At 45.2% G+C, this 18,167-nt stretch overlaps 1 long non-coding RNA gene across 2 annotated transcripts in view; it reads right to left on the reverse strand.

Moving 5' to 3' along the window:
- LOC148779064 (uncharacterized) overlaps positions 1 to 18,167 on the reverse strand; it is a 43,316-nt gene that overhangs the window by 13,003 nt on the left and 12,146 nt on the right. The window lies entirely within an intron of this gene.

An 18,167-nucleotide genomic window follows, 5' to 3' on the forward strand; every position in this document is an offset into this window, starting at 1 on the left:
AGCGTCGATTGGAAAAGGGGAGTAAGAAAGAGCAGTGTTGGGAGTGTCTTGGTCAAACGTACAGTCTCTGTACATGTCAACGCTGCTCCGTATGTGTTCGAGCAATGAGTGATTGCGTTAGCCACAGTGAATCCCACCAACCGTGAGCACTCAAGCCCTTTGACAACCAGTTTTCTTCATTCTACTCCCTCTCTCCTCCTAAGGAGTAATCTTGAAGATAGCCCACTGGTGGAGCTTAAGGAAAGCATGTGGAGGTCGTGAGTAAGGATTTGAGATACCGTGAGAAGTCAAGGTAAGTGGGTTTAGTTTCTATGCATCCATAGTTTATGTAAAGAACAAATATTTAGAATGGGTAAGATGATAGAATGAAAATGTGAAGAATGAATGTGTTAACATGAGGTTGAAATTTCAGTTTTTGTGCTTCTCAATGCCATGACTGTTTTTACCACATATATGATCTTTTTATATATGGACACTCATGAAATTGGTCACTGTGATACTCCTTATCATGAATTAGGGTCCAAGCCCAAAGTGTAGCTTGGCTAGGAAATATTAAGTGTTATTTAAAAGTATGTTAACTTGAGCATATGAATTTTCAGAACTGTGACAGTATTTGCATCAACATGTTTGATGGCCAAATTGAGTCCAAATGGGGCCAAACCAATCTCGAATGAAAGGCATGTATGTTTACTTTAAGTCTAATTTTTATGTCATGATGAAATTCGTTTGGAAGGAAAGATACGGCCAAAATGTCGAGGCATGACACTGCTCATAGTCGCTGCTAATTCCAGCAGCTGTGGCCCTCCTTGGGCAATGCTTTTGACCCAGAAAATGGTGTCCAAAAACTTTAAAAATTTCACCATTGGAAAGGTTTATGAATGTAATCAAAGTTTCATGTTTTGAGGTTTTTGAAATTTCTCACGGATTTTGAATTATGACTCGAAATGCTCGAGTATGTCGCTGCGCACTGTTTCAGGGAAGATTTTCAGCAACTAATGCTCACCTTATACTGAGCTATTGATCCATCAAATGGCCCCCAAATTCTTTCAAATTACTATATTTGTAAAGGTCTGTGTATTAGCACAAAGTTTCATGTTTAAGGCATCCTGAAACTCCCCTTAAATCGGGAGCTATGCCCTCGCAAGAGGGGCATGTCACTGTTACCTGTCACTGCATCATTTTACGACCATGTGACGCTAAGTTATCTTGATATATGATTAATGTGAATGCCATATGATAAATTCCATAAGAATGCCATAAAGATTTGTGAATGATGCCGTGTAAACTGTAATTTTTGGGAAATAGGGGCAACGAGTGCGATAATGATGAATTGAATTCATAATGAATGCCAAATGCTACTGAGAGGGCTTATGTGTAAATGCCATGTGAAAGCTTATGAAAGGCATGCATTTTACTTAATGCTATGATGTTATGATGAAATATGATTCATCTGTATGAGACATTGATTTATGAGAATGTGATTCATCCATTACGAGGTATTGTATTGGCCACTACGTGGTGAGACACTCACCGGTAGTGGATATTGTTATGATACTGTAATGAATTGGCCAATACGCGGTGGGTTACTCACCAGTAGTGGACATTGTTGCGAGACTATGATTAATGACCAATGCTTATGTTGATATTGACGCGATGAGACACTCATCGGTAGTAAGGAAAGAGATGCCGACATATCCCCTAACCTGTTAAGGGAGCGAATAGAGGGTCGTACCCTAGATTTATGAAATGAAATGATTGATGCCTTGCAAGGTAAGGGCCTATCGAACCCCCAATGCGCACTGAGGACTGTGTGTGTGTGTTGAGGGAATTACGAAGTGGATTAACCTACTTGTCATTACCCTCCCTCCTGTACGATGGTCGAGGTCTTAAGCAATGGGATTGGGTTAGCCTGATCGAATGGGTCTCTACTGCTGGAGTAGGTGATTGAGGGAGTGAGTGGATAAGAATTGATTTTCTATATAAGGAATGTTTAGTATTACAATGATTGGATGATTAACGATTTCACTGACCGAATGCTTATGATCACACCAATTCAATGGTAAATGTCGTTTATAGAACCACCACAATTCAATGAACTGTACTATTTTTACACATGGATAGAACCACCACAGATGCATGACACTAGACCTGATTACTGGGCTGTATAACTCATCCCATTATTTCTCCTCTCCTTGTAGATTGATAGTGACAGGTGCAGGGCTGGAAATTCGTGTTTGGCAGCTGAAAGACGAAGCAAGTGCTCTTGAAGAAGGTGTTTAGACCTTTTTTATGTCTGGACTGTTTGGCCCTGGTTTTGTTTTTTTCTTGATGGATATGTGTAATATTCGGCTTAGGTGCCTCGAACTGAATGTTATATTTTGGAAGATTTTTATATTATGTATTTTGGTGTGTGGAGTTTTTCTTTATTCTTCTGATAGTTGAGTTTTCGTTCTAGTTCTTTTTCATGGTTTTCTTGTTTACCGAAAATAAAGGCATTAAGTCCACTCATATCTGAGTGACAAACGTTACATTGGATCACGAACCCGTGCTCGATCGCCCATCGCCACGTAAGGTACGGTGGTCGGGGGCGGGGTCGTGACAGATATGGTATCAGAGCATCCACGAGAGCATTCTTGACCTAGGAAGTTTAGGAGAGTCCTTAGATTAGTTTTGGGGTAGGTAAGTGACTGGGTGTTCTTGTGACTAGGTTAAAGGATACCGAGATCTCGTAACCACAATGCAAGTTCCAGTAATGAAAATACTAAGGCACTCGATGAGTTTTATAAGACTCTAGGGGCTATGACCCAAATGATGAAGGACTCGATGCCAACTCAGTCTACCCCGACACTCAAGCAGAATGACAGTAGCCTCATAGAGAGGTTTAAGAGAATGACACCCCCAACCTTTTTGGGGCATGGAGGAGTGGAAAAGGCTGAGAGGTGGAAGAAATAGATAGAGAAAATCTTAGAGGTGTTATACTACTCAGATGAGAAAAACGTCAGGCTAGGGGCCCTTATGTTGGAAGGGGAAGCAGAATACTGGTGGGACTCGGTGAAGCAGACATGGAGGGAAACAGGGACTGAGGTCACCTGGAAAAACTTCTTGGCGACATTTAATTAGAAGTACTTCCCTGATTCAGTCAAGGAGAGAAAGGAAGCAGAATTCATTGAACTCCAGCAAGGGGGCATGACTGTTGAACAATACGCCACTCAAGTTGCAAAGCTCTTTAGGTATGCGTCCCACATCATAAATATCGAGGCGTGAAAGGCAGCTAAATTTGAAAGGGGCTCGAGACCAAATATCAGGAGTAGGGTGATGTCGGCCAATATATAGTCGTACACCTCGATGGTAGCCCATGCTTTGAAGATGGAAAAAGATTGCGTGGATCGCAGGTTAAGGGAGGAAGAAAAAAAGAAAGTTGTGCCGTCAAGAAAGTTTGGGAAGAAACCCTGACAGTCTTCGAGGAGAAACGCTAGAGGGAGGCCGTACCCACCTAACCCAAGGATCCCAAAGAGTCTTCCGGGCAATATGGACAGTGACCGATGCTTGATTTGTACTTATTGTGGGAGAAGTAACCATACTGCTGCAGAATGCTACCGGAAGAAGAATGTATGTTTGAAATGCGGTAAGCCTAGTTATTAAGCGAAGGACTGTTCGATGATGAAGACCGAGGATTGTTCGAAGAGCCAAGGATGAGTGTTTGCACTCACTGAACAAGAGGATAAGGCATCCACCTTGGTGATCAGAGGTATACTCTCAATTTGTGATATTAATGTTAAAGTCTTAATTGACCCTGGATACTCTCGTTCATTTATTACACCCCATTTTGCCCGTTACATGAATGTCGCACATGCATGTCTCAATTATACTTTAGTAGTATGCATGCCTGTGGGACGCTCTATAGAGACTGATATAATATATAGACAGTGTAAGCTCACGATGGATGGGTGCGACCTACCTATGGATCTAATCCACCTAGATATTCAAGACTTTGATGTGATTCTAAGCATGGATTGGTTGTTTACACACCATGCCGCCATCAATTTTCATGAAAAGACGGTAACCTTTAAATGCCCCGATCAAGCAGAAATACACTTCAAGGGAATTAGGGACAATTCCCCACTGCATCTCATCTCTGTACTTCGGGCCTCTCGCCTTGTGGTTAAAAAGTGTGAAGGGTACCTTGGTTATGTGGTAAAGAATCGGGATGTTCAGACCTAGTTGGAAGGGATACCGGTAGTAAAAGAATACCCAGAGGTGTTCCCAGAGGAGTTGCCATCCCTACCTCTAGAAAGAGAAATCGAATTTGAGATAGAAGTAGTATCTGACACTGCTTCCATTTCTAAAGCCCCATATAGAATGACTCCAGCGAAATTGAAAGAGTTAAAATAGCAGTTGTAGGAATTATTGGATAAAGGATTCATCCGACCCAGTGTGTTGCCCTAGGGTCCACCGGTCTTGTTTGTGAAGAAAAACGATGGGTCCTTAAGATTATGCATTAATTATAGGCAGTTGAGCCAAGTGACGGTGAAAAATAAGTACCCTCTGCCTAGGATTGACGACCTCTTTCACTAGCTCTAAGGGGCCCAAGTGTTTTCAAAGATTGACCTCAGATTGGGTTATCATCAATTGCAGGTCAAGGAGGGAGATGTTCCGAAGACCGCCTTCAGAACTCGATATGGCCACTATGAGTTTCTTGTGATGCCGTTCGGGTTAACCAATGCCCCCGTTGTGTTCATGGATTTGATGAATAGGGTGTTTACTTGATTACTTTGTAGTACTTTTCATCGATGATATCTTAGTGTATTCAAAGAGTCGAGAATTGCATGAACAACATATAAGAATGGTCTTGTAAACTTTGAAGTCGAAAAGATTGTATCCTAAGTTTAGTAAGAGTGAGTTTTGACTCCCCAGTGTGGCCTTCCTTGGGCACATTATTTCTAAGGATGGAATCACGGTCGACCCCTCTAAGATCGAAGCCGTACTTAAGTGGGAAATGTGACCGACGTTCGTAGCTTCCTGGGGCTGACAGGGTATTATAGGCGCTTTGTAGAAGGATTCTCAAAGATATCGCTTCCTTTGACTTGACTGACTTAGAAAAATGCAAAATTTGTATGGTTAGAGAAGTGTGAGAGGAGTTTCCAAGAATTTAAGAAGAGACTAGTCACAACCCCAATATTAGCCTTGCCCGAAGGAAATGAAAACTTTGTTGTTTATAATGATGCATCTCATAAAGGGTTCAGATGTGTACTTATGCAGAGAGGTAAAGTTATTGCTTACGCCTCCAAACAGCTAAAGTCGCATGAACAGAACTATCCCACTCACGACTTGGAGCTCGCAGCAGTTTAAGGTGTTCACGGACCACAAGAGCCTCAAGTACCTATTTTCTCAGAAAGAGCTGAACATGAGGCAAAGATGATGGATGGACTTATTGAATGATTATGATTGTACAATTGATTACCAACCGGGCAAGACTAATGTAGTAGCCGACGCCTTAAGTTGAAAAGCTGTGGTCTATGTGGCACATTTAATAGTTTGAAAAATGAAGCTGTTAGAGGATATGGTGGAGTGGCACCCATCTCAACCCCATAGCGAGGGGGAAGGAATGATGTCATGTTTAAGGATGGAACCCTAACTCCTTTAACAAATTCGAGCGGCCCAAAAAGGAGATCCTCAACTGATAAAAATCCTTAAAGAACTGAACATGGAAGGAAAAGGAGATTTCTCTATGAGCAATGATGACTTGTTATGGTTTAAAGGCCGAGTGTGTGTTCCAATGACGAGAAAATAAAAAGGGCTGTCTTAGAGGAAGCACACCACTCCCGTTACACGATACACTCAGGGAGTACAAAGATGTACCAAGATTTGAACCTTCTGGTGGAACAAAATGAAGCGAGATGTGGCACAATTTATCGCTAAGTGTTTGACGTGCCGACAAGTGAAGGTAGAGCATCAGAAACTTGCTGGACTGCTATGGTCCCTGCCCATACCAGAGTGGAAATGGGAACACATCACGATGGACTTTGTTTTTGGATTATCAAGATCAAGTGCAGGGCATGATAGTATCTGGGTAGTGATGGACTGACTAACCAAAGTTGCTCACTTCTTACCGGTTTGCATGACCTATGCTCTAGACGAGCTAGCCCAGTTGTACATAAGGGAAATTGTGAGATTGCATGGAGTGCTCATCAACATTGTGTCAAATAGGGACACTAGATTCAGCTCCAGATTTTGGGCAAGTGTGCAGTCAGCTTTGAGAACCAGATTTACTTTTAGCACTGCCTTCCACCCCCAAACAAATAAACAGTCAGAAAGAACCATTCAGGCCTTGGAGGACATGTTGAGGGCATGTGTCACTGACTTTAAGGGGAGCTGGGAAGACCATCTATCTCTGATCAAATTTTCCTACAACAACAGTTTCCAAGCCAGTATTCAGATGGCACCTTATGAGGCCCTGTATGGAAGAAAGTGTAGGTCGCCCATCTGTTGGGGTGACGTGGGCGAAAGAAGATTATTAGGGCCCAAAATAGTTTAGATGACTTCCGAGAAGATTGCCTTAATTAGAGAGCAGCTCAAGACAGCCCAAAGTCAGCAAAAGAGCTACACTAATAATTGCCAGAGAAACCTCGAGTTTGAAGTTGGGGATCGAGTCTTCCTGAAATATCACTAACCAAGGGTGTTATGAGATTTGGTAAAAAGGGGAAATTGAGCCCACGATTCATTGGGCCTTTTGAAGTCCTGGAAAGAATTGAAAGCATGGCTTATTGACTTGCTCTGCCACCTGAACTGACCAGCGTCCACAATTCCTTCCATATATCACTGCTGAGGAAATATCTACCTGACCCGTCCCATGTCTTAGAGCATGAACCAATCTCACTCATAGAAGATTTGACCTATGTTGAATGACTAATTGGGATATTAGACAGGAGAGTACAAGTTTTATGCAATAAAGAAATTCCTCTGGTCCAGGTATAATGACAGTATCATTCAAGGAAAGAATCGACATGGGAACGAGAGGATGAGATTAGAGAGAAATACCCCCATATTTTTAGTTAATGTTGATATGATTTTGAGGACAAAATCCCTTTTAAGGTGGGGATGATTGAAGGGCCACAATTCAATTAAACCGGACCACTCGCGACAGTGGAGAGAGAAAAGGAAGTCAAGAAAAACAGAAGCACTTGCTCAACGCTAAGGGCGAGGATTAACGCTGTCTGGGTGACTTGGCCTAGTTCCGTACGTGTAGCAAAAGCTAACACCGCGTGCAAGGGTAAAGGATTGGTAATGCTGGGTGCGAAAAAGGAGTATCGCCATGCGCGAAAGTGTAAGAAGCGTCGTCGCGAGCGTATCGCCGTCTAGCGTATTGCCGAGAGCATATCATTTGCGGGCGTATTGATGTTTGAGGCATTGCCATGCGTGGAGCTTAACGCCATCAGTGACGAAGGAGCAAAAAAGAGAAGGTAAAAGGAAAACATAGTGCTGGCTAAGTAAGAGGAAAGTGTAGTGCCAGTTGAGTAAGAGGAAAACATAGCGCCGACTAAGTAAGAGGAAAACATAGTGCTGATTGAGTAAGAGGAATGAGTAAGAGGAAAGCCTAGCATGGCTGAATAAGAGGAAAACGTAGTGCCGGATGAGTAAGAGGAAAGCATAGCACTGGCTGAGTGAGAGGAAAATGCAGTGCTGACTGAGTAAGAGGAAAACATAGTACCGACTGAGTAAGAGGAAAGTGTAGCACCGGCTGAGTAAGAGAAAAACGTAGCACCGGTTGAGTAAGAGGAAAATGTAGCACCGGCTGAGTAAGAGGACAGCATAGCGTCAACTGAGTAAGAGGAAAGTGTAGCACCTGCTGAGTAAGAGGAAAGCATAGCGCTGGCTGAGTAAGAGGAAAATGTAGCGCCCGTTACGAGGAAAACGCAGCGTCGACTGTGTAAAAAGAAGACGCAGCACCGGCTTTGTAAGAGAACCCATCGCCGTTTGTGAATTCAAGGCCAAGCGCCGGCTGTCTCTCAGCGTCGACTGAAAAAGGGGAGCAAGAAAGAGCCGCCGGGAGTGTCTTGGTCAAACGTACAGCCTCCGTATATGTCAACGCCACTCCGTACGTATCCGAGCAATGAGTGATTGCATTAGCCATAGTGAATCCCACCAACCGTGAGTTTTAAAGCCCTTTGACAACCAGTTTTCTTCATTCTAATCCCTCTCTCCTTGTAAGGAGTTCATTGTTGCCCCTTAAAGATAGCCCACAGGTGGAGCTTAAGGTGGACGTCGTGAGTGAGGATTTGAGATACCGTGAGAAGTCAAGGTAAGTGCGTTTAGTTTCTATGCATCCATATTTTATGTAAAAAACAATTATTTAGAATGGGTAAGATGATAGAATGAAAATGTGAAGAATGAATGGGTTAACATGAGGTTGAAATTTCAGTTTTTGTGCTTCTCAATGCAATGACTATTTTTACCACATATATGATCTTTTTATTTATGGAAACTGATCAGATTGCTCACTGTGAGAATCCTTATCACGAACAAGGTTCCAAGCCCAAAGTGTAGCTTGACTAGGAAATATTAAGTGTTATTTAAAAGCATGTTAACTTGAGCATATGAATTTTCAGAACTGTGACTGTTTTTGCATCAACGTGTTTGATGGCCAAAGGGCATCCAAATGGGACCAAACCTATCTCAAATGAAAGGAATGTATGTTTACTTTAAGTCTACTTTTTATGTCATGATGAAATTTCACCTGGAAGGAAATATATGGCCTAAAATATCGAGGCCTGACACTGCTCACAGTCACTGCTAATTCCAGCAGCGGTGGTCCTCCTTGGGCAACGCTTTTGACCTCGAAAACAGTGTCCAAATAAAAACTTCCACCATTGGAAAGGTTTATGAATGTAATCAAAGTTGCATGTTTTGAGGTTTTTGAAATTTCTCACGGATTTTGAATTATGACCCGAAATACGCTAGTATGTCACTGCACATTGTTGCAGGGAAGATTTCCAGCAACTAATGCTCACCTTGTACTGAGCTATTGACCCATAAATGGCCCCCAAATTCTTTCAAATTACTATATTTTTAAAGGTTTGTGTATTAGCTCAAAGTTTCATCTTTAAGGCATCCTGAAACTCCCCCTAAATCCGGAGCTACACCCTCGCAAGAGGGGCATGTCACTGTTACTTGTCACTGCATCATTTTACGACCATGCGGCACTAAGTTATCTTGATATATGATTAATATGAATTCCATATGATAAATTCCATGAGAATTCCATAAAGATATGTGAATGATACCGTGTAAACTGCACTTTGTGAGAAAGAGGGGCAACGAGGGCGATAGTGATGAAATGAATTCATAATGAATGCCAAATACTACTGAGAGGGCTTATGTGTTAATGCCCTGTGAAAGCTTATGAAAGGAATGTATTTTACTTAATGCTATGATGTTATGATGAAATCTGATTCATCTGTATGAGACCTTGATTTATGAGAATGTGATTCATCCATTATGAGGCATTGTATTGGCCACTACGTGGTGGGACACTCACCGATAGTAGATATTATTATGATACTATAATGAATTGGCCACTATGCGGTGGGACACTCACCGATAGTGGACATTATTGCGATACTGTGATTAATGACCAATGCTTATGTTGACATTGACCAGTATGCAGTGGGACACTCATCGGTAGTGAGACACTCATCGGTAGTAAGGAAAGAGATGCTGACATTTCCCCTAATTTGCATAATGATAGGAATGGGTTAAGGGAGAGGATAGAGGGTCGCACCCTAGATTTATGAAATGAAATGAGTGATGCCTTGCAAGGTAAGGGCCTATCGAATCCTCAATGCGCGCTGGGGACTGTGTCTGTGTGTTGAGGGCATTACGAAGTAGATTAACCCACTTGTCATTACCCTCCCTCCTGTACGATGGTTGAGGTCTTAAGCAATAGGATTAGCTTAGCCTAAGGAATAGGGCCTCTACTGTGGGAGTAGGTGATTTAGGGAGTGAGTGGATAAGAATTGATTTCTTGTATATAGAATGTTTAGTATTACAATGATTGGATGATTAATGATTTCACTGACCGAATGCTTATGATCACACCAATTCAAAGGTAACTGTCGTTTAAATGAAATGTTCATATTCGCTGCCTTGACCCAACATGCATGTGTGCTAAATTATGACTTTATATTGATGAAATGTACTATTTTCACACATGGATAGAACCACCACATATGCATGACACTAGACCATCTAATTGGGTTGTATAACTCATCCCATTATTTCTCCTCTCCTTATAGATTGATTGCGACAAGTGTAGGGCTGGAAATTCATGTTTGACGGCTGGAAGACGAAGCAAGTGTTCTTGAAGAAGGTGCTTAGACCTTGTTTATGTTTGGGCTGTTTGGCCCTGATTTTATTTTGTTCATGGTGGGTATGTGTAATATTGTGCCTAGGTGCCCCGAACTGAATGTAATATTTTTGAAGAGTTTTATATTATGAATTTTGGTGTGTGGAGTTTTTCCTTACTCTTCTGCTAGTTGAGTTTTTGTTCTAGTTATTTTCGGTGGTTTTCTCGATTACCTAAAATAAAGGCATTGAGTCTACTCCTACCTGAGTGATAAACGTTACATTGGATCATAAACCCGTGCTCGATCACCCATCGCCGTGTAAGGTACGGTGGTCGTGGGCGAGGTTGTGATAAATTTTTATAGAGAACATTTCATCTTCTTTCTTGAGATGAGCTTGGCTGGAAAGGAGGATGGCCTTCTCTTCTTCACAACTCTTCATGAGACTTTGATGCTGGGCCGACATCTCCTCTGTAGAAGCCAGATGAATCTTATATGCTGTATGTATTTCAGATTCGCATTACAAGGCCTTGATTCCCCACTGCTCAAGATCCTTTAGAAGGCCTTCGAATTTCTCAAAGGTCTCCTTATCATAATGAAATAGCCTGAGGGTAGCCGCACAGTCCTTGACTAGGCTTATCTCGACTGCCAGATTGGGGAGGGAGCACTCCTTCACTCCTTGGAGACTTGATTGCAACAAGTTTCTTATAAGTGAGGCTTTCCTAATTGAGGTCAAGGAGGTGGAAAAAGAGGAGTCTACTGAAACAAGTAGAGGAACTTCAACAATGGCAGCTAGTTCCTGAGGCATAATAGCTAAAGGCTCACTGGGAAGGGCGATGGGCTCAGATGAAACCCCTTCAGCTAAAAGTATCAAAGGAGATGCCTCTAAAGTTGCAACTATTATAAGTTCCAATCCAGTACCGAAAGAGGCAGTAGGCTGAGACTCTTCTTCAGAGGTGACCGGGGTAGGGGCTTCAAGGATGACTACCTCATCATCTGGAGCTCCTTCAAGAGCTTTGGCATTGAGAATATCTCCCTCCTCAGTATTGGTGCAGAGGTAGTCTCCCTGACTCAAAGAAGAACGAGCAGGGGATGGCATTGAAACACCCTAAGTAATATTTTCAGTAGGAGATACCTCTATCTCTACTAAAGGAGGGGGAATGTTCTCTGATCCACGATCAGGTGCACTCGTTTGGATCGCAACAGTTTCAACGATGACTTCTTGAGCAGGGGTCGCCACTGCTAATGGAAAAATAGGGCTTGGAGAGGCATGATTCCTTGCATGTTTCTCAGGCCGGGGAGGCCATCAGTCTCTTTTCTCACAGAGGGAGAAGAAAAGGGAGGTGCACTTGGGCTTGATGCAGCCCTCTTACTCACACGAGTCCCTTTCTTTGTGACTAAAGGGTCTGTAACCGCGTTAGGTTCAAAACTTGTTGCAACTTTCTTTCTTTTATCCCCTTTCTTCTTCGCCCCTTTTTTTGGGACGACTTGAGGGACATCTTGAGCTTTCTTACCATGGTGAGGCCTAGCAGCGGGGGCAGAGTGAGGCCCGCTTCTTATCAAAGAATTCAAATCTTGAACTAGACGGCCTTCATAACCAGGGACTGCACGCCCCTTGACCCACTCAAAGATGGAACAAAAGTCATTGAACAAGGACCTTGTTTGACCTTTATGTGAAAGGTACTCCATGCCGGTAAGGTCCATGCTCAAGAACTGAGGTCTGGCAAGTTCTCTCCACTGATAGGGGTAATCCAGTTCACAAAATTTAAGGAATGATGGAGGAACGAAGTATTTTCCCACCCTGTTATCACGTTTAGCACTGTTTACAGCCTTCCATGGGTGGTCCAAGCACCAATACGAGCGGTTGGTGACATTCCACCACCGCCAGTAGCCTTTTGTTGATTGCCCCACATGACTATAGTGGGGGATTATGAATTTTCTCTAACTTGTAAGACCAAGATAGGTCTCCCAGGTCATCCTCATGCTAAGGTTGGTCCAGCACTCACGACTGACCCCAAGAGCCTCATGGTCTTGTTGCATTCCTATTTTCCCGTACTTCTTCTCGAAAAGCACAGTGAAATTGCACCCTTGGTTCAAGCCGTGTTGGCGTGCAAACCTGTAAGGGAAGTAGCCTTCCAATTTCCTATCCCTAACTCCCCTGTAAGGCAGAATACAATGCCTCACACTTTGGAGATACATAGCCTCCTTGGTTTCAGTGGTACAGCTGCCAGAAACGTCACGTCTCACCAAAAGTGTCTACACAGACTTGATCAGTGGGACCGCCCACGAGAAACGGTCTCCCACAAGAGAAGAAAGAGACATCGATCAAGAACTTATGAGCTTCTCCTGGCCATCTGAAGATTTCCTTCATTCCTGCAATCCTCAACATATGAGCGCAAGACTACCTTGCAAGACTCCCATTTATTTCATATGCCTCAGTGGTGTAAGGTTCGGTTTCCTTCTTGGGGAAATAGGTAGAAAGCCAGCTGAAGACGTAATGGACCAGAAAACTAATTGAAAAATCATCAAGCAAGACCTCGCCAACAAAGGATTCACTCTTATTATCTCTTGAGGGATCCTTACCACGCGAAATTGCCCCCAAGCCGTAATAGATGTTACAAAGAACTGGTTAAGCTATGACATATTCACACCCTTGAGCTAGCCTACAGGCCACAAAGAATCAGCCTGGCTGGATAATTTTGTTTCTTGACCTCAATAAATCGAACTTGCACAAGAAGAGGGTCAAGTAAGCGGCCAAGTATACATGGTCCCTCTCAGGTCTTCTAAGTGGGATGACGTGCCTCTTGGAATCCTTGATTGCTTCTGCCCTTTGTTATTTATCTTAGATGGTTCCGGAACTCGTTTCCCCTTTGTTCTGGCAATTTCCATGGAAGTAATCCCTCTAAGCGCCAAAGTGCACCCTTTTAGACATTAGCTTGGTCTCCGAGTGCAAGAGTTGGTAAATCTCAAACCACTCATGGAGATTGGGAGGGGGCAATTCACCATTGATCGACAGGTCTCCAAGAATCACTTCATTGATGGGTATGAATTCTTCGTACATGCCTCCCAACATAGGCAGTCCACCGATGAAGTACATGTCCAAAAGGGTGATTCCTGCTTCACCCCCATCGAAATGTTAGCTATTGGTCTTGTAATTGCATGTCTCCAACAAGGCATTGATAGTGTTGGGACATCGGTCGTAATAGTCGATCGAGCATTGGCATGCTACAGCTAATCCACATGCCTCCAAGACCTTAGCATGTAAGTCAAGGACGTCAAAAGTCCAAGTGTTGTAGCCACACATGTATTGATGCTCTCCCTCAAAGCGGAGCCCACTAGAGGCCCAATGGAGTCTTAGATTTGTTGTACATCATTTTTGATGTATTTTGGAAGCCCACACAAATAAGGAGAGAGCCGACGATAGCTTGGCCCTCTGGGTTCACCAGACCCTCGCAGACTAATGTTGTGTCAAAAAATAAATCTTGGGGTCGTGTGACCTGAGTGTGGTGCCATCGCACCAAAGAAGGACCCTTCAACTGTAGCCCTATCCTAGCGGCTGCAGAACTATACCAGACTACCGCCATTGCACTCAGAACTTCGAAAAACCCCCGAGGACCAAATTTGGGCTCAGTTGGACCTTCCCAATGCGCCCATGCAGTCTCGTAACTAGCGGGTTTCACACTGGCACGGTGTAGCTTCACCAAACCAGTCCCTGGAAATGGGGATTGCGATAACGTCTTCTGACAGTAGCTTTATCAGCCCACGATGCCTTCCTCTGAAAATGGAGAGAGCTCAAAAGTTAATATGTTCTTGATCTCGTCAGCCCCGTCATTTTGACCTACGACACACACTGTGGCGTGATCGGGAACCGCACTGCTCCGAGGAAGAAGGTGCTCGCAGAACCAGAGGAAGAACCTGCGTTCAAAGGGAAGAAGCTTAAGATTTGAGAAGCGTAGCTCAACATTGAGATCTTGGATCATCGCGAGAGCGAGTTCATTGCAACCACCTCGTGAAGAGCTACACTTTGGTACAACTTTTGCATTCAATCCAAGGTCCGATGGATGAAAGTCCCCAGGTCACCAAAGAAGTAAATCTTGTCGTTTGTCGCAATCCCTTTTTTTGACAACCTCCCAAATTAGGAAAATGCATAAACCAAGACTAAATCAGCTCAAACTTGGTGCAAAACGACTGTGACGACCTCCCCTTTGACTTGCAAACAGAGCTACGAGCCAGAACAACGCAGCTCGAAGAGGCATAGGCAAACAAAGTTCACAAATCTGGCCAAACTTTTACCCCGACAGGAAAGGCCACCACAACATGATTTAAGGGCATCAAAATGCTCACAATCGAGAGGACATCAAAGATATATTGTTGAAACAGCTGAACCATTGCCACAAGTTGTAGAACGAGCTTCCAAGGTCTCGCCATGGTGGAGCAACCTGCATGCAGGGATGGTTTCATCATTCGTGCAAAAGATCTCAGGGACATTTTGATCATTTGCACCTACTTTCAGGATTTACTTTTAATTTCTTAAACTATAATTACGCTTGGCTTTTGAGCGTTCCCCCATGTTTAGTGTATTCTCTATATAAGCAAGCTTAACCCACTTGTACAAGGACCTCTCAGAGACTCTCTTTGAAGTTTCAATACCCCTAAAGGCTGCTTAGATTACGCTTGTCTCATTAGCTTGTTGCTCCTTGTGAGTTCTCAATCCCTGTGGGAGAGGAGAGAAAGAGAGAGAAATCTTTGAGAGAGAGAAGATACCCTTGAGTACACGGTCTTGCAGACATCCCGACCGCACGGGTCACCTGCCCTCTCTCCTGAGCTGAGTCACCCCTTCTCCCTCTCTCTCTCTCACTCTCACCTTTGCGTGTGAACCTATCCATGCGATAGTCCGCTTCCACCCACAATCCCACTGACGTGAGTAAATCCACGGGCCTTGACCCTTGGGTTTCCTCACTTCCCCTCTAGTGACCAGCCAGTCCCCTCGGGAGGGAAACCATGGAGGAGGGACACTCGGATCCCATTCCAATAGTTCAAAGAGAGGAGAGAGAGGTTGAGAGCCTGAAGAGGGCCTCTGTCCAAACCGTGCTAGCAAGCAGCCGGAGGCCTTCATAATTGCTCTAAGAGGGATATCCGCCCGTGCATGTCCTTGAACCCCTTAAGCGGCGTAAAGAGCGCCCGTGCTCCAGTCACAAAGTCTCTCTCACCGTCGGCACCTATCCGTAAGAAGGAGGGCCCGTGCTCAACTCACGCGTCGGACCTCCACGGTTGTTCGAGAGAGGGTTTCCGCTTTCTGATCCGAGGGAAACCAGGACCCCACGACATCAACTAGCGATTCCACTGGGGACTCGTCACCCTATCATTAGCTCGAGCCATCTTTAGGTACCAACCACTCTTTCTGCTTTCTCTACTATTGCTATGGGATCCTTTTGTCCCTCCTTCATCCGGGTTGGGGATTTTTACATCCCCTTACCTGCACCATCACTCAGTGTGAGAGGATCATTAGGTTCTGTCTCCCCCGCATGTTACTTATGCGACCTCACTGGCCCTGCCATCCTGGTCTTGCTCGGGAAAGTTTGGGGCATGGGCCCTCAAGCCCCTCGCTCCCCATCATCTGGTGCACGGTCACCCCCTCGTGCAAGCACCCTGTCTCTGGCGGGAGCTCCGCCAGTCACATACCTCTGGGTGGCTCGCGTGCCGTTGTTCCTCCCCACTTGGTTTGGCCCAACAAGGCCACCATCCTCGTGGGAAGTCGAAAGGCGACCCCGCCCACACCACATGAGGGTGTTGCCAACACTGACAACCCCACGCACACACTGCCAGCTGACGGCCTTTATGCCGGCCAGCGTGGCTATTCAATCGCTCGCACTTGCACCTATAATGCTCTTAGTGGTTGAACCATTATTGTAATGAATTGGGGCAGGCAACAATCTTCCCTGGTCTCCCAAACCGCTTTAGGTCGCTTCCAACTCGAGCATAGCGCTGGTGGATTCAAAGCCACCCGCACCATGCATGTCAATCCTGCGACTCGGGGCAGCCCAAGGGTTGATCCTCGACAGGCACATGAGTCTTGAAATAATCGTGAGCCCTATAAAAAATTGCACATGCATGCAGAGTGGCCGACGAACTCATTAATTAAATGGGCGAGTTCCACCCGTACTCCGCCCCCCACAGTGGGTTAGCCCCGTGGCCACCCCAAACACCACTTTGGATCGCACACACACATGCAGGTCCAAGAAGACTGTTGGCTATGATGAAGCATCGACGTTCATCATTCCGCCCACTGCCCCCATGCTACCTACCGCGTGGTACTCGAAGAAGTTCCCTTCGAGCACCATCCCCTCCACCTCTTGCTCCGGGCGCCCACAAGTCTGCCCTCGACGCAAGGTGCGCGAGGAGAGGATGCCACTTGTGACTATTGGCCACTCCATCCCTCCAGCTTCACCATCATCGTCTGCGAAATTCCTTATCTCTGAGTATTTCACTTTGTCGAGCTCATTAACACGACACACGCATCAATCGAACGGTCCTGTCGAGAAGGGGAATTGATCCGCTTTTAATTCTGGGGGAAGATCTACCGAAACCTGTGGCTCAAGCAAGCAAGGGAAATGGAGGTTACCCTCCTTCAACGAAAAGTGATGTCTTCTTTTGCAGAAGACCTGCCTGACCAAAATTAGTTCCACCCACTGCGGGACATTGACGATCCTGAAGACGATGATGTCATCTACTCCAATGTCGTCGAGGTGCTGGAGGACGACCCTTCTTTGCCGAACCCTCGGCCCTAAGGTCGTCAAGAGTTGACAGCCCCAAGGCCTTCAAGCACCAAGCTTGATAACGGCCTGACCTCAAGGCCGCCCAGCACCTGTGTGCACCCGGGCCCTAAAACAAGCCTGAACCCATATGTGGCAGGTTCAGCCCCTACTCTTCGGGGTCCCTGATCAGAGCACAAAGAGGACTAGGGTTGCTCCTCCCATCAAGTTGCTTGACTCAGACCTGCTCGTTGAGGTCATGGAAGTGAGCCAGGACAGAGGGGAGCCCAAAAACCCCACGCTTCTCTTTGAGAGTGTCATGAACAACATCCTAGACAGACTCAAAGGGCTCAAGGGTTGCGTTGCCAACGCTCTCCTCCCATCAAGAGACCAACTCTACCCCCGAGCCGCCACTCGGGTAGGAGGAAAGACCTCAGCCTCCCCCTTCAGCTCCAGCGTCGAGGTCTCTGGATCCTCTTCCCTCTTTTGAGGTCCAACCTGACACAGCCCCTCAAGTGTCATTGTCTATGTTCACGTAGGAGGACATGCAATGCATGATCAATAGAAGCATCTAGGAGCTGCGGGTGTCAGGGACGTGGGACAACGCCCCGTACCAAAAGCCCTACCCACCATCTATTGATCGGGTTCCATCCCTCGTCGGCTACCCAAAAAGGAGATTGTCGATCTTCGACGGCACGAGCTCGCCTCATCAACACATAGCCCACTTCATGTCTGCCTGCTAAGAGTCAGTCTCAGACTCCAGGCTATTGCTCCAACAATTTGTGGATACTCTAGTCAAGCTTGCCTTCAAATGGTATGCCCGCCTTGGTCAACTCGGTCCATACATGGTCGGAGATGGAACAACTCTTCTACAAATGCTTCTACGAAGCGGAGCTGGACGTGCAGGTCATAGAGTTCCTCACCATGGCTCAAAACTCGAATGAATCGGTGGGCCAATACATTCAAAGGTGGAGGGACCTTGCTATGTGCTAAAGCAACCCCACGAGTGAGACGGAGGCCGTGCAAAAGTGCGTTAGAAACATGAGGAGAGAGATCCCCTTACACATCGAGGCCT

Source organism: Amborella trichopoda, chromosome 13, assembly GCF_054954075.1.
Source record: "Amborella trichopoda isolate Santa Cruz 75 chromosome 13, AtrichopodaSantaCruz75HAP2 v2.0, whole genome shotgun sequence".
Lineage (NCBI taxonomy): Eukaryota > Viridiplantae > Streptophyta > Magnoliopsida > Amborellales > Amborellaceae > Amborella > Amborella trichopoda.